Source organism: Cygnus olor, chromosome 22 (assembly GCF_009769625.2).
Source record: "Cygnus olor isolate bCygOlo1 chromosome 22, bCygOlo1.pri.v2, whole genome shotgun sequence".
In the NCBI taxonomy this organism is placed as follows: domain Eukaryota; kingdom Metazoa; phylum Chordata; class Aves; order Anseriformes; family Anatidae; genus Cygnus; species Cygnus olor.
This window is the reverse complement of record NC_049190.1, coordinates 1,625,261-1,647,104: the sequence shown is the minus strand read 5'-3', so window position 1 is coordinate 1,647,104 and position 21,844 is coordinate 1,625,261. Positions and strand designations below refer to the sequence as shown.

At 45.4% G+C, this 21,844-nt stretch overlaps 1 protein-coding gene and 1 long non-coding RNA gene across 5 annotated transcripts in view; one reads left to right on the top strand and one right to left on the bottom strand.

Annotated features, from left to right (window-relative positions):
- DRD2 (dopamine receptor D2) overlaps positions 1–10,277 on the bottom strand; it is a 30,454-nt gene extending 20,177 nt beyond the window's left edge. Inside the window, exon 1 of the mRNA XM_040534524.1 lies at positions 10,039–10,277. The gene's annotated coding sequence lies outside the window, so the exon portion shown is untranslated. The remainder of the gene's footprint in view (positions 1–10,038) is intronic.
- A 10,150-nt stretch (positions 10,278–20,427) lies between these two features.
- Positions 20,428–21,612, top strand: LOC121058690. Of its 4 annotated transcripts, none has more exons than XR_005814302.1 (3): positions 20,428–20,545; positions 20,904–21,230; positions 21,549–21,612. It is a non-coding gene; the product is annotated as an uncharacterized LOC121058690 (long non-coding RNA). The 4 variants fall into 4 exon arrangements; XR_005814300.1 differs by having other exon boundaries at positions 20,901–21,230; XR_005814301.1 differs by having other exon boundaries at positions 20,428–20,552.
- Positions 21,613–21,844: the final 232 nt, after the last annotated feature.

Genomic DNA, 21,844 nt, shown 5'->3' with positions numbered 1-21,844 from the left:
ACCAGCTTGATTTGAGTGGTTTTCTCCTGGTTTCCTAAATGGCAATGCTCCCCTGGCTGCACTGAGCAGGGTCAGGAGGAGGGGAGGTTTTTGTCTATGATGCGGGTGCATTTTTCTCTTATGAACCATTTGCCTGGTGTCAAACAAGCTGCGTGAGACCACAGGGGGTTTACACTGCGTGTTAAGTGCTTCCATGTTTAGTGGAATTTGGTAGTGGGAGAAGAAGGCGGCCACCTCCTTGTGGCTCATCAGAGATCTCCGAGAGCCCTTTTGCTGACACAGGTTGCGTTGTGCTTCCTTGGTGCACGGTGCACTCATTTTCCATGGCTGCTTCGCCTCATCCTGAGCTAAGGCGGGAGAAGGGGGGGGTGAAGATTGCGCCTGTCCTGCTCGGTTTTGCTGGTCAGGAGGTACGAAACTGAACTTCTCACAGAGGCCTTCATTAACACCCCATAAGCTCATTAGATTGCTGAAGTCCAGCTGCAGCTCATGTGCAGCTCACGGCCAAGGAAACCCACCTGTTGCTGCAGCCCCTTTGCCCAGCTGGTGAGCTTGGGCTGGTGGGAGCTTTGCGCAGCAGAGGAGCAGGGCTGGTGGGAGCTCTGAGACCAAATAAACCCCCCTTTCTGCCATGGAGCATCACCAGCAAATCCTTAGCCAGGGGAAAAAATGTTATTCAAAGCTCCAAAAGCAATTTCAAAGTCCGAGAGATGTTTGATCCCCCGAGTGATTTGAGTCATTGGGGTTTGAAACCCGCAGAAAAGAGCTACTGCAAGCAGGAGGTGGCTCCAGAGGCCAGCTCGGAGCAGCCGCAGTTGGCAGAGCTGCTTGCAGGAGCTCGGCCACACGAGTGCTGCTTTTCAACCCACACTGGCTGCGGATCTCGAGGCCTCTGCTCACAGCCCACCTTGGTCGAGGCTTTTGCCTGTGCTCCTCTGGCTCCCTGCACACTGAACAGCCGCTTTGGGGGGTTTTACCTGGCGGCTTTCACGTCCTCTGTGAAATTTTCCTCCTGCTGCGAGCCATTAACGTACAAAAGGCATTAGTATACACAGCAGACATTTTGCCCTGAAAAGTTAGTAAACTGAATCGGCAGAACAAACACCGGGAGAGGACGAGAAAGGAAACATCCTCAGGGCTGCTGTTTACACTGCAGAAATGCCTCGGTCCCCAGGGACCGTCCCCAGCTTCCCTCCGTGCAAGTGAGGGAAGAGAGAGAGCTGGGGATGATTTGTGCACCGACAGCTCCTGCAGTACAATTCCCTGGGTGGGTGCAGCTGGAAAAATGCTGTGGCTGTGACCATTGTCCCAAAGCGCTGCCTAGGTGCTCACCTAAGACAGCAAGGACTTGGCTTAATCGGAAGCTTTTAAATCAGCCACAGCAAACAGCAGCCGTAAGGAGTCCAATTCATGCACCCAGTAAGCTGGACCTGCTCTAGTTATGAATGTCATATCCTTTGCATATTCATTTAATCCGGAACGTCATTAATGGGGCTCCAGACAGTCATGAATATTTCCACCCTATCTCGGAGGGAGCAGATACTCTTTCCGATGAAACATTACGAGGAGCCGCTAATGTTTTTAATTATGGAGTGCTTGGCACAAGTAATTGTGACAGCTAAAGCAGGACTAAACCCAGTGCTATCTTCAGGGGCTGTTTTATTCATCAGCAGTATAAATAAGGGAGCAGGGACGACTAAAAGCAAAATGTGCATGGTCTGAACAAACACGCCCTGTTTGCTGAAGGTGAAACAAGCGGAGAAGTCCAAGGAAAACCTTCCAGCAGGCACCAGCCTTCCCAACAGAAATGCCTGGTAACATTGCAAGAAGGATTGTGTTCTCCTACATGCTCATCCTGCAGACACAGTCCCCTTCATCCTCCCATCAAAGCTCAGTCTTGGCATCCCCTTCTGAAGAAATACTTTGCAATGAGATTCAAAGGAGGTTTTAATTGCTGTTTTCTACCAAACCCATGTCTGATTCTTCTCTGCAAACTGTTGTGTAACAGTACCAAAATAACAGTGAATTTTCTCCTAGTGTTAAATATTTTCTCGTTCTGATAAACACAAGCCAGAAGAGTGGAAAGCCTCAGTCAGGAACGTGTGAATGTGACATCCCTTGCCCGTGTAAACCGGCCTGCCTCTGCTGCCTCGCGGTGCTGCTACCATCTGTGGCCTCTCTGCTGTGTTTTGCAAGGCTGAAGCAAAGAGCAAGCACCAGCACCTATTATTTGGTTCTGAACACACACACACGGGATGGGTTGCGGGGGAAACTACTGGTTCCCCATATCCAGCAGACCAAATGCCGAGCTGGACAAATTCTAAGCCCTCTTCCCAGCTGCCATCACTGATAAGCCCTCCTTTCATTTATCTCAGAGCCTCTGGAGTGATGGATGCGAACACTTCCATTATACCCCTCCTTATATTCTACATCTCTTTTTGCCTTAGGGACCTCTCAGATATATTTGTTTTGCTGAAACTTGGTACTTCTGGCTGAAATCACATCTACAGCAAGGATGGAAATCTCATGAAATGATAAAGCTGCACCTTTCCCATTGAGCAGAGGCAACAGAGGATGTGGAGCAGCAGCGTGCCAGGGTAGCAGTCTACATGGCCTTGGAGTGTGTGGGTCTCTCCAGGAAAAACAATAAAACAAATCAAAAAACTCAACCCACGTCTGTAAGTAAAACAGTTTGCAGCGTAAGCACGGGTTGCTGTTGTTGTTTCTGACTTGAATTTTTCACTCAGCTGAAAATCAGACACATTTGTAGTGGTCGAGGTGCTGCCATGCCTGGCACGTGAAGGACATCCTCAGGAAAAGACCTGTGGGGTGAAATGCTGGTAGAAATGGCCACAGTGTTGGACTGTCTCCAGCACATGTTTAGTCACTGCTTTTCTTTATAATTTCCTCTTAATGTTCTTTTTTTCTTTCTTTTTCTAAAATACATTTATTGTTTCTATAAACCGTCTGTTACGTGAGGTTTTGTGGGTTTGTTTCTGTGGCCTTCTGAATCAGAAATTCAGCAGTTAGCTGAATTGCAATGTGAAGTGCCAAAGGATCTTAAGTATATTATTATCCTTTTTCATCGTTTTCTGTTGCTGTTGTAATTTCCTAATTGATTCTTCTTTCGCAGTAAGAATAAAAAATCTACAGATAAATAAAAATAACACTTGGAAGGACGGCAAAGGAAATTGCAAAGCAATAGACATCATATGTAGACAAACATCCTCCTACATAGCGAGTAATTGCACAGCGTCATCGCATGGAGTTCTCTTTTTATTAGTAAAGCATCTTTCAAAGGAAATGCATATGCCTCTATTTTAGAAAGAATATTTGGGCTTTACTGGTGGTGTGGAACAAGGGGATGGTAAAATCCTAATGACAGAGACGATCTCTCTTTTAGGACCATTAATCTCTGTCGGAAGCTCTGAACCCAGAACTTTTGCAGCTAAACCAAATGTTAGTGAGGAAATATTACTGAATTTGTACTGGGTAAAAAAGCAAGCAAGAAAAGGGATTACTTTCTGCGAAACATTGATTCAGTTCAACTTCCAATGGAAATGGTTTTGGCCATGAAGTTTTTGGCAAGCCCTGGCTGTTAAAGCTCTGCAGAAGCAGTGCTGTGGCTGGGGGCACCAAATCAGCGTTTTTCAATGAGTGCTGCCTCCCCCCAGCCAACCTGCTGAACGAGCACTTTTCCTTTTGCACCAAGCGTAGCAACATCTCCCAGTTTACTCGAAGCTTTCTGAAACCACACCTGCGCCAGCCGAGCTCTCGATACGATGTGATTCCCAGCGTGCCAGTTCCGCGTGTGCCGCAGCATCCTGCAGGGCTCCAGGGCCATACGGCTCTGGGAAACGCTCCGTGTGGCCGGAGCCTGACACCTTTTGCACCTTGCAGCTGTGGGGAGCTGACGTTTTCATTTAAGCCTGGGAAATACACAGCTCGCCCAGTGCCCCATCCTGTGCCTAGGAGACACTGTCCTGCACCTGGGCGGGTGCTGGGGGCTCGCCGTTTACATGGGGAGCCCAAAGGTTGCCTGGTACCCTTGTGTGCAGCTGTAAAAGAGGTAACCCTAACGCTTCAATAACCTCCTCTTCCTTCTTTACACTGGCGGAGGTCTGGGGTCCCCAGACATGGATCATGGCCAACACGAGCCACGCTCTGTGAATAACAACAACGATGTTAACTAATGACACGAAGAAATCTTTCCTAACACGGGGATTTGGATGTTGACTTTGTGATTTCCCAGTTAGTCAGATAATTAAAACCTTCCAATCATTACTGTCAGTTTGCCATTAAAAAGCACAAGTAAGGAGCTTACACATGCTCAGCCCATTCACACAGTCATGGTGTGCCGAGGTATTCCTGTACCACCACAAACACATTTTTAAAGCATGCACAGCCCCACAGAGAGTATAAATGATGCACCTACTGGGACCAGGGTGGTTCTTGTTTAATCATATATATGGCTTTTTTTTTCTTCCAATTTTTATTTTTTTCAAATTAATAAGATCTTTATAACTGAAGCTTCTCAAGCACGATTAACTGAAATGAGTCTCTGCACGTAGATGTCTGAGGCAGAGCAGGCTGGCTGCAGGCACCCTGCTCTCTCTGATGTGGGAGAGGGTGAGATTTCCAAGCGTGGAGATAAGGCTCTACCTCAGAGGTATTCTTGCCTGGAGTGGCCACCAGAGAAAGCAGATAAAAAGGTTAGACGTCTAACTTTAGGCTTCTTCAATCCTGTAGATAATCACAATTCTCTGGATTGTTACAGAAACACGTGAAAGCTTGAAATATGCAGATAGGGAGGTAACTGGAGGTCAGCAGATTGCCTGCACCAGACAGAACCGTAATTTGTTAAAACTCCAAATTATCTGAGAAACGTAAATAGTGTTTGGGGCCAGTACTCAGCTCATTTACTTGTTCAGACAAGTAATTTGCAAGGTGTAATACATGAGGTAATGCATTTAACTTTTCCGAGACATTTTCTCAGTTCTAGCATCCCAGGGAACATGATTCAAAAACCTGCGATGTTGGTGAAGAGTTCATTTTTCTATAAAGCTGCAAATTGTGCAGCGCATCCTCAATAGTGTTGATTTTGCTGATACATCCACAGCGCTAGCAGTTGGCAACCTGAAGCAGCGAGTAAAATCAAATACATGTATTTATCAGCTAATAAGTGTGTTTTCAGCTCTTGGGACATCTCAGATAGAAACAGCCGAGGCTACAGAGTCTGAGATCTGGGATAAATAATGGAACACACACAGGAAGGGAGGTACAAATCAAAATGACTGTTAACTGCTAGGGCTGCACAGTCACAGCGGATTTCACTTACTTCAGCAGGACTGCATTGCACTCTGATTAGCCCTCCCCAGACAGCAGTGCACAGGTTGGGTGTTTATTTAGCTCCATTTGAAATTTGAAGTGTGGACGTCATTCTGATCACCCAGGCCTACCTACAGGGCTCGGCACTGTGTTCTGTGCCTGCCTGCTTTTATTGCTCCTCACAGTCTCTCTCTTTTTCTCCAGTGCTACATAACACATCAGGCTGCATTTACATTTTCTGAATGGACTAATCACGGCTCTCTGCTTTGATAAAGAGTGTGCAGCCTCCCACATAACCACATGGAAACCAACAGGGAAGAGTAAACCAGAAATAAACCCGTTCTAGGGGGCTGAGAGAAAAATACCCACCGAGATAATTGGGAGGGATGTACAGCAGAGAAGCAATTGAACACATAGTCACATCTTTAAAAAAATTATAATGCTAAAAATATCCAGATGAAGGACAGCAAGAGAAAACATGATTGAGGTGGAACAATTGGTAGGGGAGTTAATACTTATTAGCAACCATTTTAGATTGAATATAGGTTGGTTTTGTAACAGCACAAGGAGTGATGCATCTGACAGGACTTAAACAATTGCCTCCCCCTTCCCCAGAGAAGGTTGTTAGCAACTCTCTGGCACAAATTAATCAGTCTCATTTGTGCGCGCCTAAAGAATTAGCCAAAGCAAATGCAGTTACTAAAAGTTTTCCTTTGTAAAATACAGCGGCATTAGACCCAAAACAAATCTTTACAAATCTTTCCTCCATAAATTTCAAACTGTACTGTGATTTAAAATGTAGCCTACTGTATTTTCTGCCTGTAGCCTTACAAGGATAACAATGAGAGATCAAAGTTCACCTAGTCCAGCATCTTTTCCCCAGTGCTAACCAAAAACTACTGCCTGGGCAAGAGCATAAGAATGAAGCAAGTGGACGTGGTGTTTTTACAAGCACTCTCTCATCAGACAACAGTTTATATCGCAGGCATTCACTGAGCAAGGGTGCTTTCTATACATTTATTAACCATCAGTGGATTTCTTCCCTTGGAATTGATATTGCCTACTCTCCCCTTAGACTTTGGTCAACAGCGTTTAGGAACATTTAGCATCCTGTGGCAAGAAGCTTTATAGCTAAATTGCATGTCATGTGAACCTGCTCCCCATCCTACATCTCCTAGCTATGAAAAGTCAGCTGTGTCCGTGTGAGAAAGCCAATGCTCATTTCCAGATTTCCTAAGTGTTCAGAAGGACTTTGTGCACAGAGGGTGAAATTGAAAAAGAGTTATTATGAGATGCTTGTAAGGTTCATGAGCCAAATCCTTCTTATTCATATCCAAAGAGCTACGAACAGTTGTGCCTTTGAAAATAAGTATTTTGTTTTAAGTTCCTTGTTGTATTAGAGAATCTGTATGTAAGATTTGTCAAAAATATTTACATAAAGAAGTATATGAGAAAAAGGGTAAGTCAAGCAAAAGGTTGTCAGAGATGAGCAAGCAAATGCTTTATAAAAAGAGAGAGCAGGGTTTAGAAGTGCATTCCATGGCTTTATTCATACAGTGGAAATAAAAACATCCAAAAGTTTCCAAGTAATATGAAATTCTGCTCCCTTCTGGAGGAAGATTGATTTTGTAAGGTTTGTTTGGCTTTGTTTGTTTGTTTGTTTGTTTGTTTCCCATCCAACTATTCCCTGCAGTTTCAGAAGCAGCTTCAGAAGATAATTCTGTATAATACCTCAGATGGCAAGGATGAGAAAGCTTCGGGGTAAGGCAGTTCTTATCTGCTCCTTGGGGTTATCACAACCCCAGGGCGATTTGGATGTTACACAGTGTGGGCTCTGTCTATCCAGTAGGACTGAAGTGACCCATTCAGCAGCAAGGGGCTTTAAAATAAGGCGGTTTCTTTTTTTCTTTGCTTTGCTTTTTATTTTTTGTTTAATCCAGTGGTGAACACAGAGGCACCCAGGGTAATTATGCTTTCCGAGAGTAGGTTTTACCACAGAGAGTGCAATTCCCTGTGGCCTTTTGAGACACACCAAAGTATAAGCACTATAAGCTCTTTAAAGGCAAATTTAAATTCCAAAGTTTGCGTAACCAGAGAGTGGGACGGTGAGATTTTGTTTGTTTTAATACAAAGGTGTGATTTTAGAAGAACGCACAAGAACTCGCAGCTATGTGCAGGGCCTTCCTGTTGATTGCAGCCTGTGCCATTGCTCAGACCTTTCAACCTGACTGCAGAACGCTGCCGTTCTCTTCCAGTTGCATTTAGCAGCACGTTGATCGCTCGTGTTATCTACTGACCAGTGCCTTTGGTAACAGCAGGAACAGCCTGAGTCTGCTGCCCTGCGAGGATGTGAGGAAGAATACACCGAGCCCGCAATGAAGTGCCATTAAGGGAAATGCCGAGTGTCTTTCCCAGGCAGGTGTCTCCTACTTCAGCCAGGCTGGGAAGGATTCAAGTGCAATCTCTGTGCCTGCTGCGTGCATGCATGCAGCGCATGCAGAGTGAGTGGACGGCCAGCTGCGATCCCCTCGCGGGAGGAGCACATGCAGGAAATCGCCTTCGCTTTGCAGGTTTGCAGGGATGGAGCCTGCCCACGGCAGCGGGCAGCACGAGGATTTGGGACGGGGTGAGGATTTGGGACGGGGCTGTGCAGCACTGCCAGGATGGGCACCGGGTGACCACTTATCTAATCATAACCTAGGCTTTCAGGCAGAGTATGGGAGTGACACAGAAGGAAAATGCAACGGAAAAAGGAAGCTGTTTGCTTCTGGATACGGTCCATGTTTGCTACAAGTTGACCTGTACTATTAACCCAGCCTCACCTGCTTTCCAGAGGTTCATGTACTTCCCTCTAGGTCTGACACATGCACTTCTGCACTATGAATGCCACTGTGCACCAAGCTGAAGCTGTTTTACACTCAAGCAATCCCAATATATGCGTGCCCATGGAAGTTACATGCAAATGCAAAGCTCGGCAGGCTATACGCACTGGGTTTGGGTATGCACAGCTGCGTGAAGTACGTATGGGGGACTCCCCAGGATATAATAATAAGGGGAAAGGCAGTGTCCAAACTCACACCTGTATAATCTGTAGATAGATGGTTATTCTTTACAGTTTTGCCATTTCTAACGGTAAAGTCCTCCCTTCTTTCTTCCTCTCTCCACCACGTTTGCCTGCCATGCCATCCACTGTCTGTGCAAGCAGCAGGTAATCACAGGCTACACAGATCAGTGGAAATACTTTCACAGCAACTCTGCCCAGAAGGATGGCACATAAAGAATAAAGGTTCTAAGGGAGCAGAATTTCTGCAGCATGGAAAAGAAGATAAATGGAGAAAAAAATACACAAAAACTACAGAGTTTGTGCTATTCACACTTCTTTGTTAGGGTTCTTTACACTCCTCTGATGGATTTAGTAATATTGTCAATAGACTTTTTTTTTTTTTTTCTAAATTGCTACAAAGAAACTCACGGACTTTTACTTAATTTAGGACGTGAATTCTGAACATCGTTGTGTGGTTAAAGAGGAACAACTAAGCGAAACACTGAACATGTGAGAAATACAACCCATGCTACTTTGCCGTGAATTGTGTGTGCAATCTATTTGATGAGTTATATCATAATTTCATGGCTGGTTATTTATAAAACAATAAAGTTATTTTTTTCTTTTTGACTCCAAACCCTACTTGAAGAGCAGTGATTCATGCTCCACATGCTGTTAGCTCTGTGGCTCCAGGCTCTGCATGTGCGTAAGTCAGGCTGAGGAGACTTGACAATTAACATGTGAGGATGTGTGATCTGTGTAGAAACCACCTACAGTCAACAACTTGCAACAAAAATACTTCAGTGCTGAATACAATACAGTGCTGACCCAAAACAACCCTACTGTCTGCCTGCCTGCCCCAACTCCCTGCTTTATGCCGTCTGCAAAAAGGCAGATGCAACTTGTAGCTGAAGTACAATGGAAAATATTAAGACAGACACAGGAACAATTCGGGCTTCCTTCATGCCACAGAGGTTATTCCAAACCTCGCAGAAAATCTCTTCCCAGTATTTAGAGGAGAATTTCTGACAGCTTGCCTTTCAGGGCTTTTACTGGAAAGCGTGATTAGCACGGGTCTGCCGTCCTTCACTGGGAAGGATAGCTCCACATCGACACTGGTGTTGGGAAGCAGGGAAGGGACAGAAGCTTTGCTTTATCTATAAAAATGAGTGTGGTAAGAGTGTTTTTCCTCAAACACTGTATCTGCACACTCTCATTCTTTCGGGGAATGGACCTACACGATATTCCATCTACGCGTCCTCCTCCTACAGTTTTCCCTGTCACTTTATTTCCATTGTGTGTACGTGAGAGCAACACTGAGCACCAAACTTCTACAAACAACCCTAATTAGTTAGCATCCCTAACTGCATCTTTAGTATTTAAAGCAATTGTTCACTGGTTTGCAGTTAGTGTTTTAGAAGAAAAAAAATAATCAGAATACTCTGTATTTGTTTTTCATTTCAAAACTTGCTTTCACCTAGTCTTTTTAAAAGAGAACAGCCTCAATAGACCAGACGGTACAATGACAAGTGTTTTCTTTTTTGCTCGTCTTTATTTGCACTGCTAGGCAGTGGCGGTTACAACATCTGCTGTTGTCTCTATCGCATTCCCGGCATATTCACAACGCTTGGATTTCTGGCAGAAAAGCATCAGCACTTCTCTCTTACCTTCAAGCCATACGAATGTCTCCAGCAGCGGTGGCAGGACTTTGTGCCGAATAGATCCACAGCACCCCAACTCTCCGCCGCGGCTTTCCTCCGGCTCTCCCGGGTTTTGGGGCAGACTTTTGGGTATTCGCTGGCACTCCTCCCGACCACGCTCACGCAGAGGAGCAAACCCAAAGCCACCCCAAGCTGCTCTGGCAGCTGCTGGAACTTGCGGAGCGGTTTCGGAGCGGTTTTTTTCCTGCCGAAATCCCCCGGCCCTTTCCCCCGGCTCAGCGCTGGGTGGAGAAGCGGCGGCTCCGGCCCCGTTTCGCGGAGCCTGGGCTGGGCTCGCCCCTCCTCGCACGCCTCGATCCCACCGCCCTGCTCCCCCCGAGACCCCCGGGGCTGCCCCCGGGCTGCGGGGACCCGCGGCGCTTCCCTTGGCCCCGGGGGGGCGGACGGGGACGGGGCCGGGGGGCGCCCGGCGGGGCTGGCACGGAGGCGGCCGCAGCCCCGCAGAGGGGAGGGCAGCGGCGGCCCCCGCCCCGAGGATGCCCCCCCGGGGGGGGAAAGGAGCCCTTCCCCGCCTGCCCTGCCCTGCCCTTCCCCGCCTGCCCTGCCCTGCCCTGCCCCGCGCCCCGAGGGATGCTGCTGCGGGGCTGCCGCCTGGTCCCCGGCGGCGAGGGGGCGGCGAGGGGGCGGCGAGGGGATGGCGAGGGGATGGCGAGGGGATGCGGCAGCCCCTGGCCGCACTGTCGGGTGAGAGCCCGGCTCCCGGCACGGCTGCGGGGTCTCAGGTGGAAGGCAAAAGCAGAGTGCCCCCCTGGTACGGATAGGGAAGGGAAGGAAGGCAGGAATTTCCGAGTCCGGATGCTGCCTCTAGGCGTTATCTCTGCTGAAAACAGCTTGTGTACTTTCTTTGTAAAGAAGCGGATCGATGGCAGAGAGAGCGAGCGAGCAGCCCTCTTCTGCACCCTTCCCCAGCCAAAGTCCCAGCACGGGCCGGGGCTTTGCTGAGCGCCCGGGCTGAAATCCCCAGCGGTGCTCAGACCCTCTGCGAAGGTAAATAGGTCTCCTTGCAACTCAGATACCAAGAGGAACCATTTCCTGAAAGGATGATGAAAATGTAGCTGCAGTTGCAATATTTTATTACCCTATATTTTAATATCTTTCATGCTGCCTAACTTTCAGAGTATTAGGGGTCCATAATTGTCAAGGTGTTTCCTAAGAAAGCGTTTCTGTTGACAGAAATGGCTCTGTTTTCTTTTCTTATTGTATTTTTCTTATTACCACATAACCCTAAACAGAGAGAAAAATGAATGAAACCCATCTCTTTGGTTAGGTTTCAAAAAGTGTTTATTTCTAGCAGTTTTTCTACAAAGGAGTGGATCCCGGAACAGTGCATTCAAGCTTTTCTGAATGTGGAACCTTAAACATTTTATAGCAGAGCTACTGACCCCTTTAGGATATCACGCACGTGAATTGCTGTGAAATGGACATATACTTGTCTTTCTGAGGCATCTCAGTCGCACCGAATCAGTTTGGCTTTCCAAGCATTATTGAAATACTGTCCTTTTTGTCCAAGTAATGCTACACTGTCAGTTTTGCATGCGGTGCCAAGGGAGACAAATGAACACCAGAGCTGAAACCTTCAGCACAAAACCTAGGAACAGCCACAGGCATTGCTGTAACGTTGCAGTAACCTGGACATTTTCCTCTGAACTGCTTCTCAGTACCTGTAGAGGAAACATCAGCTGAAGAAAAGTGCAAGGGGCTTTACACGGACTAGGTAGCTGTCCTTGCAAAGTTTAAAGTGAGGTTCATTTCCCTTGGATTTTGTATCAAGAATTTCAATAAATGGCCCAGAGTTAGATGAATCATTGGAGAGAATGAAACACAGTAACAGCAAGAAGTGATGCACTTAAACAAAAACACCAAGAAAAAAAAAAAATCAACCCCAAACCTGAAACCAAAGTAAAATGAAACTTCGAATCCACAATTATAACCACCTTATAAGAGTTTTGTCCACAAGCAGAATCTTTTTTTTTTTTTTTTTTTTCCCAATGCATTTCTGGTTTGTGATTGCTCATCGAGGAGGCTCCATGAGTTGCTCTTTGGTTGGAGGTTGTTCAGCAGCAGCTCTCTGCAAGCAGGCAATCATGAGGGGTTGTAACTGGTTAATTTGGAGTAGACACCTCTCCTGGGACATATCTCCTCTTTGATTTTAGGGGTGTAATTACTGGAGTACAGTTCCTGAGGCAAACATCATGAGTGCTCGGCAATATTTCTTCAACATGTGTTCTCTCCTTTTGCTTCTCTGACAGAATACTTAGTCATCTGATCAGCACTGGAAGCAGATTAAGGTAAGATACCTCCTGCTTTGCACCATGCCACTGACAATGTAAAATGGCAGTGATATATCAGTCATCAGGATCATCACGGCTGGATAGCTTATTATGGTACTCTTCTATTACATGCTGGTGGTGTGGAAATCTCTGAAGAAAAAGATCTTGACTGACAGCTTTATTTTTCTGATGTGAGGAAAAGCTGGCAACAAACGCAGAGGATGAAATGTTTCTGACTCCACTGAGGACAAGACAGAGGTTTCTTAGGGTCCAGTCCTGAACCACAGACGGATCTTCACTGAGACTTTGTCACAACTGTGCTCCCTTCTGTGTCAGGCTTGTCTCTTTGGCTTTGTCTTTCTGGCATCAATGTTAAATAAATACGAAAACAGAGAGGATTTTCAAAGCAAACTCCTTCAGCATGCACAGTTTTCACTCAAGGGTAACAAAGAAAATCTAACTCCTTAATATGATGTAATTCATTCAAGTATTTCCCGCACACTTTGAAATGGTGCTGAGACTTCTCATGAAGTCCGTCACAGGAAAACTAACTCCGAGCAGGGCAGAAATCTCCTGGTCACAGTGCAGGGCTTGTTAGCTCCCAGGAGCGAGCATCTTGTAAAAAACTCCGGATCTGCAAGCTCCTAGAACGCCGATCATCCCAAGGTCAGCACTGTGCCGCTAGGGGCTAGGTCAGAGAAATGAAATCATAAGCCCAGGCCATTCACCCCCACAACTCCTCTCTCTGTGGCCCTGCAGCCAATATTACACTCTAGATTTAGCAACTGAGACCCCAGACGAGGGCCGAAATGCCAGTCCCACTGCCTCTTGCACTGCCTAGTCACAGTTCAGGCTGTCATTCTTTCTTCCTCTCTTTACGGACACCCACGAGCAGCCTGACTGCTTGCAGAGAGGTCGAGGTGGATCCACATGTGCGTTTGAATGGAAGCTGGCAGGGCTTCTCTCTCACCTCCTGCTCAGTCCTCCGTCACAGAGGACTGGTGCAAAGTCTTTTGGCTGGAAGTTGTGCCACTTGTATTAGAAATAAAGAGCACACAAGCATTTATTAAAATTTAATTTATTAGTTATTTATTATTTTTTTTGGCCCGAGATGCTCCCCTTCAGAGCAGACGTCAGATTTCTGAATAAAAGTCTCAAAGCTCAGGAAGGCAGGTTAGTCAGAATGTGTCTTGTGAACTTAAATGTCTGCTTTCTTTTTTTTAGTCTATTTGCCAAACAATTAACAGTATCAGACTCTTGTATCTTATTTCTTCTGTAGAAGAATTTTTCCTTGCAAAAGACCTGTGGCACTCTCAGTGCATTGAAGCTATCATCCAATCTGGTCATGATATGCAGGAAATGACTGAATCAGTTCATTTCAAGGTGGTTTTTGTTTTGTTTTGTTTTGTTTTCTGAAAATTTCCTCATAAGCCAAGATGAATATAGACATCTCTCTGGATAGGAAAAGAAGAATTCGCATCTTCTTACGTGTTTTCGAAAGACAGGCTGGAAGAATGCTACTTTCTCCCATGGATAAAGAGTCAGTATTGACTTCAAAGTATTTTTTTACTCTGTCATAGCTTAAAGTTAGGACAAAATTTCTGGATTACCAGGGACTTGGATCTTATGTATAAATTAGCATCTCGTGCTCAGCGAAGATTTCGCCTGATCTGTGCTCTCTACCTGTTTTGGTGACTAAGGTCTGTCTCCTTGCAGAAGGATTTACTGCTAAATATTTGATGTGACTTCAGCTGCTCTGTGTGCCGTTATGGAGTAGCCGGACACGACCAAGCACAGGTAGCCAGATTTGACCCTGATGTCTTAAGCTGAGGCCTCTGAATAAAAAAGGAAACACGGTGTAAGTGCAGGTATGGTGAACACCTTGCCATTCGTCTCTCTGCCTCTTTGCCTTTCTGCAAAAGGAGAATAAGGAAATTAACACATTTACTTCAATGCACAGGGTGCTCTGAAGACCTTCCAAACTCCATTTTATTTATGAAAATATCCTCCAAGAGCACTATGCCACTTCTGCTGTTTCTCCTCTAACCATTTAGTATTCCTTTCAGCTGCTGTTTCCTCTAAAGTGGTCTACACAGTTCTCACAGGATTCCCGACAGGGGAACTGCTATCAGTGCACATTCAAGTAAAATAAAATTTGCTGGAGCTGTTTTAAAAACATTTGTTTTAGCCTCTAGAGAGCGAATCCAGGTTTGAAGCAGATTGTCAATAACAATTTGTCAGGGAATGAAGGGCAGAAATATGCATACCGAAGCTCTTGGGGCTGCGGAGCACACTCCTCTCCTTCAGGGTGGCTGCTTGGAAACTAAAGTGAGTTAATTTGCTTCTTGTGGTTAACTATAAAAAATGCACTGCTAAAAGTTAGCACGATTCCATGGTATTACCATTGGTTTTCACCAGTTGGTGCCTTTTGTGCTGGGTACTCATTTCACCGTATGCAATATTTTTCATGCCAGGTAAGGACAAGACCGAGAGGTTTTGGAAGCACCTGTCTAGGTGCAGTTTATGAATTCTGATTAACCTTAAGAAAATTCAGTACCGAAGTATTTCAGTGTAGATGGAGTTGAGCAGGTGCTGTCAGACATCCCCTGTCACACATCAGGGGAGTGGAGAAATGTTGAACTGTGATGGCCACCATTCAGTTGAAGACAGGTGCAGAGTAGAGGTAGAAATGTCCCAGATTTTGAATGCTAGCTAGGTTATTTTAAAAGAGAGACAAAAAAGTCTCCCTGTTCAATCCATCTCTTTGTCTGGTGCTTTTTTCTCTGCTAACAAAGGCCCCTGGGAACCTTGAGTGTTGGCAATCAGCTTGGAAAAATTCACCTGGATTGCAAGAGCCTCTTTTCTTCCTTTTTTATTTATTTTATTTTTATTATTATTATTATTATTATTTGTTGTACCCCCTTGTTATTTTTCCAAAGCTCAGCAGCCAGTGAAGAGGTGTAATTAAAGCTAATTGTGACTCCTCAGTGATGCTCACACATGGCTTCAGGGTGCCTGTGGCTCTCACACAGCTGCTGCCTGTGAGCACAAACAGGCACACTTCCCGAGGAGAGGTGGGCAATCCCACCTTGTCCCCCAGGAGGATCCTTTGGCATAACCATCAAGTCTGGCCATGCTTCCAGCACTTGACAAACGTGCAGGTCACGGTGCTGGACTGGCACTGAAGACACTTCTGGCTGTGTAAGCCAAGCAATTGTACACTCCGACAGCATCAGCAGCCAGGGAGTTCACTTTTTACAAGGGTTTTAATACCTGGCCAGCGTGGCTGGCTGTGACCGATCCATGGTCGAGCAGCTAATGCGTGGATCAGCCCACGGGGATTTCACTCCTCGCTGTAGCACAGACTCCCTGTGTGGCACATCAGCACATCAGATGGAGTTAAAAGGGTCTTTTTGTTGTCTTGATCATAAGCTTTTCTGGGCAGAGGTTTTCTGTACTTTGATGGTATCCTGTTCTTGACTGCAGTCCCTAGACATTACATTAATACAAATATACACACCATTGTAATTCTGCAGGAAAAGATTTAAACTCAGGTCATCACTAAAACTGAATGGAAAGCAGTTTCCCCATTGCCCAGAGGAGAAACTATATACACTATGTAAAGCCTGTCTTGGAAGCCTGCTTATCAAAATAGCAATCGGGAACAATCAAACTGCAATTTGTCTTGGAGGATTTGGGGATCTTCAGAAACTTCTTGTTTTCTATTTAATGTAAAACTTTTTCCAAGAAAGACAGTAATACATGCATTTGAAAATCCCACCTCTGTTAAAAAGCATCGAAATGAAAAATTTTTATCTAAACATTGTTATCACATTATTATTAATGCGATATCTGTGATTTCTCACTCCCACTTTCCTTCTCCCTTTCACCCTGACTTCATTCAAAAATGAGCATAAAACAGGTGTCTTCCTCCATTTAGCCTTCTTTGAAGTTTGTAAGTGGTGATTTGCCTTATCTATTCTAGAAAAAAAATATTAGCTGGTACTAATAAATAATTCTGCTGCAAGATTTCAACCCCGAGGCAGAAGAGCACACTGAGGACACCTTCTTATGGGACCAAAGACAGTCTTGTCCCATCCCACAGTTAAATCTACACCTCACTGGGAATTTAGCTCCAGTGTGCCTTTCTGACAAATCATGTTTTCAGAAGTACCTCCGTTAAATAACCTGTCTTGTTTTCTGGCTAAAGGAACATAGCTGAATAGCCCTCAAAACGTCTAATTTACCCTCGTTGTGGGCTGGTTACTCAGTGGACTGCAATGCAGTCCATGTAAAGACAGGCAGTGCTTCAGTGGTGCTCTGCCTTGCTGATAGCAATTGTATGAGCTCCTGCTGCTGGGTGAATTAATTGCTGGATTCTCAGGCAGCACACATTTTAAAGGAAGCACGCAGATATGATGCAAATTCCATTCTGATGTTATAATGAATGTTTGATGGCAATGTTAAATTGCCACTAGACAAACTATGTATAGTGTAAAATTCAGCCTTGCAATAGGATTGTCCTGGAGAAATACTTGTCTGCAATAAGCTTTTCCTTCCTAATTAAAAACAGAGTGAGAGCCAGCACCAGGTGTGGAGGTGAATATGATTATATAAAGGAAAGTCACCGGTCAGGCACTGATTTCCAAGGAGAAGCGATCAGAAAGGGATACAGCAATGAACCAAACAAACGGTAAATCCATGCACAGGGCTTATTTCCGTGAGTAGCTGAGAGCTCTTTATCCATGCAGTATGGAGCTAAGTAAGCATCTCTTCCAGACACCAGCCATGGTTTGCCGCAATGCATACAGCAGAAAGGCCGTCACATTTTTGAATAGCTTAAGGTTTTCAGGCCCCACAGCAGTTTCAAATGAGCATACTGGAGCCTTCCTGTTACACGTGGCGAGTGTCAGCTGCAAACGGTGATTTTAGGGTACTCTGAGACCTCTGCCCATTGCATGCCTCCTTATCCTGGCTAACCACTAATTGCTGTAGTTCATTTCTCCAAAATGGCTCTTTAGCAATTTCCCCTCAGACAAAGTAAGTGTAAAGTTTGTATTAATCATGAGGATTAACATTTATTGGTCCAGCAACACCTTGTAAAGGAAACAAGTTTTGCCTTGATGTTCTGGAAGTAGTAGTCAATCTGTTTAATTAACAGATTGGCTTGGCAGAAATCTACTTCCTTCCTGTCTCCTTCATACCCAAATGTATACCACTAACTAATCAAGCCTTCCTACCCTTTTCTGGATTAGAGACCTTTCCAAATCCTTAACTCTGCATTCCTATATTTTGTGCAGAGGGCGCTCTGCTAGCTCTTTTTTTCGGAAATGAGATTCACAAGCTACCTGGATTCTCTTTGCAGTTAGGGAAATAATTACTTTACGCAATATAATTTGCTTAAAACCATGACAGTTTTAACTATAGTTTAAGGCTAAATGACTGCTCAGCAAGACAGCTGGTAGAATTCACCCTGTAATAAGACTGAAGCAATGTAAACAAGCCCAGCCCATTTAGGGCTTTGAGTTAATATAGATGTCAAATTCTTCTTTCAATATCTCTAAATTTCCCAAGCCATCAGACATTTTCCTCCTTTATAAATGTATTTATAATAAATCTCATCCTTTGTCACCTAAATTCACAACATAGGTCTGTCCCAAATCCCTATAATCGATTATGTTTGAATATAAATTAACCTCTAGTGAAACATCATCTAATTTGTTGAAACACTATAGGTACCTGTGACTTAACATAATAAGGAACTCCTGCTGCAGCATAGTTTTAGGGAGCTCCAAGCCTGGTTTTCTTACTGCTTGGAAAGTGGCTGTTCCAAAGAAAAAGCAGCTAGAAAGAGCTGCAAATGACCATGCTTTACTCTTGAGAATATATCATTTTCTGGGTGTTTGCACTGGGGCACGCTCCAAAGAAAGCTGAGGGGACGTGTTAGTAAGAGTTGAGTGTGTGTATACACACATAAGTTCTGCTGAACTGTGCTTGGATCTTACAAAACTAGAGTCAGTTAAGGGTGACAATCAAACTGAGTTTAGGCAGGAGAGACTGAAAGAGTTTTTCAGCTCTGACTGTGGTAATTTTAGCAAATGGGGGAGGGGGGGGCTAGGACTTGATCTTGGGTTTCTTGATAGCAGTAGGAAGGCTGCTGTTCCCTTCAGTATGCTTTGGATTAGGTCTTTGACGTGTCTAAATCAGCCAGAAAACAGGGTGCTAGGCAAGTGGAAATCATGGCTGCAGAGAAGCTGAAATAAATGAAAATTGAAGACATTTCTATGCAATGTCCCTACAGGCTAAATAATGTCAACCAATTTAAATCGCAACCAGGAGGGAATAATATCTGGGGCCTGATGTCCTCTATCCCGCTCAGATAATAACAGCAATACAGTTGTAATTATGGTGATAATGTTCAAAATTCACTTGTGTTTGCCTGAGTTGTGATGATTTATTGTTTGATGATTATCTTGCTAGAGTTTTATGGATGGAATAATCTCCCTTATTTACATAATCAAAGCATCAAAATCTTTAGAGCAGGGCTTGCTATCAGCAGCTGGCTGGGCCATGTGTGGTAGGATCCCCTAGTTTTTACACCCTGTGTTGCAGGAGATCTTGGTATCCATTAGACTATACTGAAAATTTACTGTCTTGTACTACTTAAGTGTAAATCACATTAATATAGGGAGCTGTTCCTGCATTACTGACAGCTACTAGAGCTAGTTAATAGGCAGAATCTGTGTACTGTTGCAAGGTAGAGCTGAGAAGGACCATTGGAATGATACCTTTGCCAAAAACCAATAAACAAAGAAACATGTACAAAGCATTAAATTTGCAGGCAGAACCGATATGTGGATATGATTTATAATGAGTGCTTTTGTGCAAATTGCTGCAACATCAGAAACCATGTGGTAAGTGTTGACTTTGCCTGGGGGATAAGCTCCAGGCTCCATAAGCTACAGAAATCCTTCAGTACCTTCTGAAAAGCTCTCAGACCCCCTCTCTCCCAGTACCAGCCACAAGTTGTCACCAGCTGCAGGAAAAGAAAATCAGTGACATCAGAATTGATGGGGCTGCAGCAATACCACCATGTTTGTGAGGCTGCACTACTAAAGTCTACCCTGATCTGGGCCTGTTTACTTCAACTTAATTGAAACTTACCATTTTTCACTCAATTACTTTTATAAAACTTTTAAAATTGTTTGTTTTTCTCATGACAGATACATAGTTAAAATACTTGATTTCATTAATGTTTTTGTAAAATGAAGTGCATTTTAGTATGACTTTCACTCATTAAGAGTTAAGGATGCACAGGTAGCCAAGTAGATCTCAGCTGTATGCGTTTTGCCACAGCTGAGCTGCTCAGACACTCCTGTGACACTGGCACTAAAAGTTCAAAAACTGCAGACTGATTTTAAGGAATAAACTGCTGCAATAGGATATTATCTTGCTGTTGAGTTTTAAGAGCAAGTTAGACGACAGTCTGTAAGAAGATTTGAGAGAGAGCTACCTGACATAAGACTTTTTTTTTTTTTTTTTAACATTTTCTCTGTAATAATATTCCCTTTTGTCTGTCATATTTCTGAGTTTCAAAGAATTTTTTTTTTTTTTTTTTTTTTTGTGGAGGCAGTGATATTAGAAATTTCTGTGGAGAACTAAATAACAAAAATATATACTATATACTTTTAATTTATTTGGGGACACCTATTTCTTTGGAAGGAACATGTAACATTTTCCCTGATTGGTCACTTGGAACCAGGAGGTTTTTAGCTTTTATTTGGCTAGCTGCGCACAAGTTTTCCAACACGCATCCGCAGGCCCCCGTTTGCTGTGACGGACACAAACCCCTCACGGCTGATGGCCTGGCCATGACGGGCAGGGCAGCGAGCACGCCTGCGCTGCCAGCCCCGACCGCTACCACGGCGCCCTCAGAGGTCTCAACCAATCAAAGCCGGCCGCGTGCCCGTTTTCACCAATGGGCGGGCGCGACCGCCAAGGCGAAAGTGGCGGGCGCCGTTCCGCGTTGCTACTGGCTGGCGGCCGGGCCGGGCCGGTATATAAGGCGCTCTGAGGGAAGAGGTGAGGTATTGCCCGAGGAACTGGTGAGCATGCATTCGGTCTGCGCTGTGTTATCCTGAGGTGCTGAGGAGATCGCGGCGGGCAGCCCCGTCAGGGAGGTGGTGAGCAGTCGGTACTGAGCGGGAGCGAGATGGGGCGGTGTTGGGGGGCTGCATGGGGAAATGCGGGGAGAGCCCGCCTGGGCTGAGGTAATGGGGAGGGAGAGTGGCGAGTGGGCAGGGCCGTGCTGAGGGGACGAGAGGGGACGGTAGTATAGAGCAGGCTTGGGGCTGGTGGGTAGAAACTAATACCACCAATATCTCTTGCTATAGTGGGATGAAAGTATATACAGGAAGAAAAACAAGAATGCTGAGAAGAACTTAATGTGCAGTAACATTCTGTTTGCTAGATGGCTGCTTTTTGGTAGTAGATACTAGTAGATGACAATCTCTAACCTGTATGTTGTTCCTTTAGCAGCAGGTGCTAGAACAAAAAAAAAAAAAATCCATCTAGGGGAGCTTGTTCTATGAATGACAAAAAAGAGTAGAGCAGCAGGAATGATGATTGAAGAGAAAGGCAGCCTGGGCAAAGGTACTGCCCTGTCAACCGGTAAGGACTTCAGTTGGCAGCAGCCTGTGAAGAAGAAGGAAGAGGCATCATGTGGAACTGTGAGGCAAGAATGAGCAGCAAGAGGATGAGGGAGCAGAAGACTGAAGAGGGGCAAAAATGAAGGCACCTTGGGGAAACAGACCGCCCTGTCAGTAGGGCTACAGTAAGGAGAGCAGTGTTGGCACCTTAGGTGCCCAGGTTGGTTTTGCACTGCGTGACCACCCTGTAAGCAAGGGCCCAGGCTCTTGGGCTGTGCTGTGCGTGTCTAGCTCTGTTTGCCCAGGGTTCCAGCCTCGGAGCCCTGCTGCAGCAGTGGCTCAAGCTGCTCTGTGCGTGAGCATGGTGAGAAAAGCTGCTTTAAGTTGGTGTTGGTAGGGCAAAGTCAGGGATCCCAAGGCAGCTCCTCATAACGACTATCCAAACGAAGGTGGACTTGGAAATGGGTATTACTTTCCTCAGGCCCTGGACTTGGAGCTTCCAACACATGTCTAATGGTTTGTCCTTCATTTGCAGCAGCTGGTGCAGAAGGACGAAGAGGCATCATGTGGAACGACGAGGCAAGGGTGAGCGGGAAGAGGGAACAGAAGACGGGAAGAGGGAGCAGAAGACAGACGAGGGGCAAAGAGGAGGGCTCCCTGGGCAAAGGCACCGCCCTGTGAGCAGGGCTCTAGGTAGAGGACAGCAGCGCTGGCACCTTAGGTGCCCAGGTTGGTTTTGTGCTGGGCAACCTCCCTGTAAGCAGGGCTCGGGTCTTTGCTATTGTAGTTGGCCTTTTGCCTCGTTGCTCCTTCGGCTGCCTGGGGGGAGCAGCC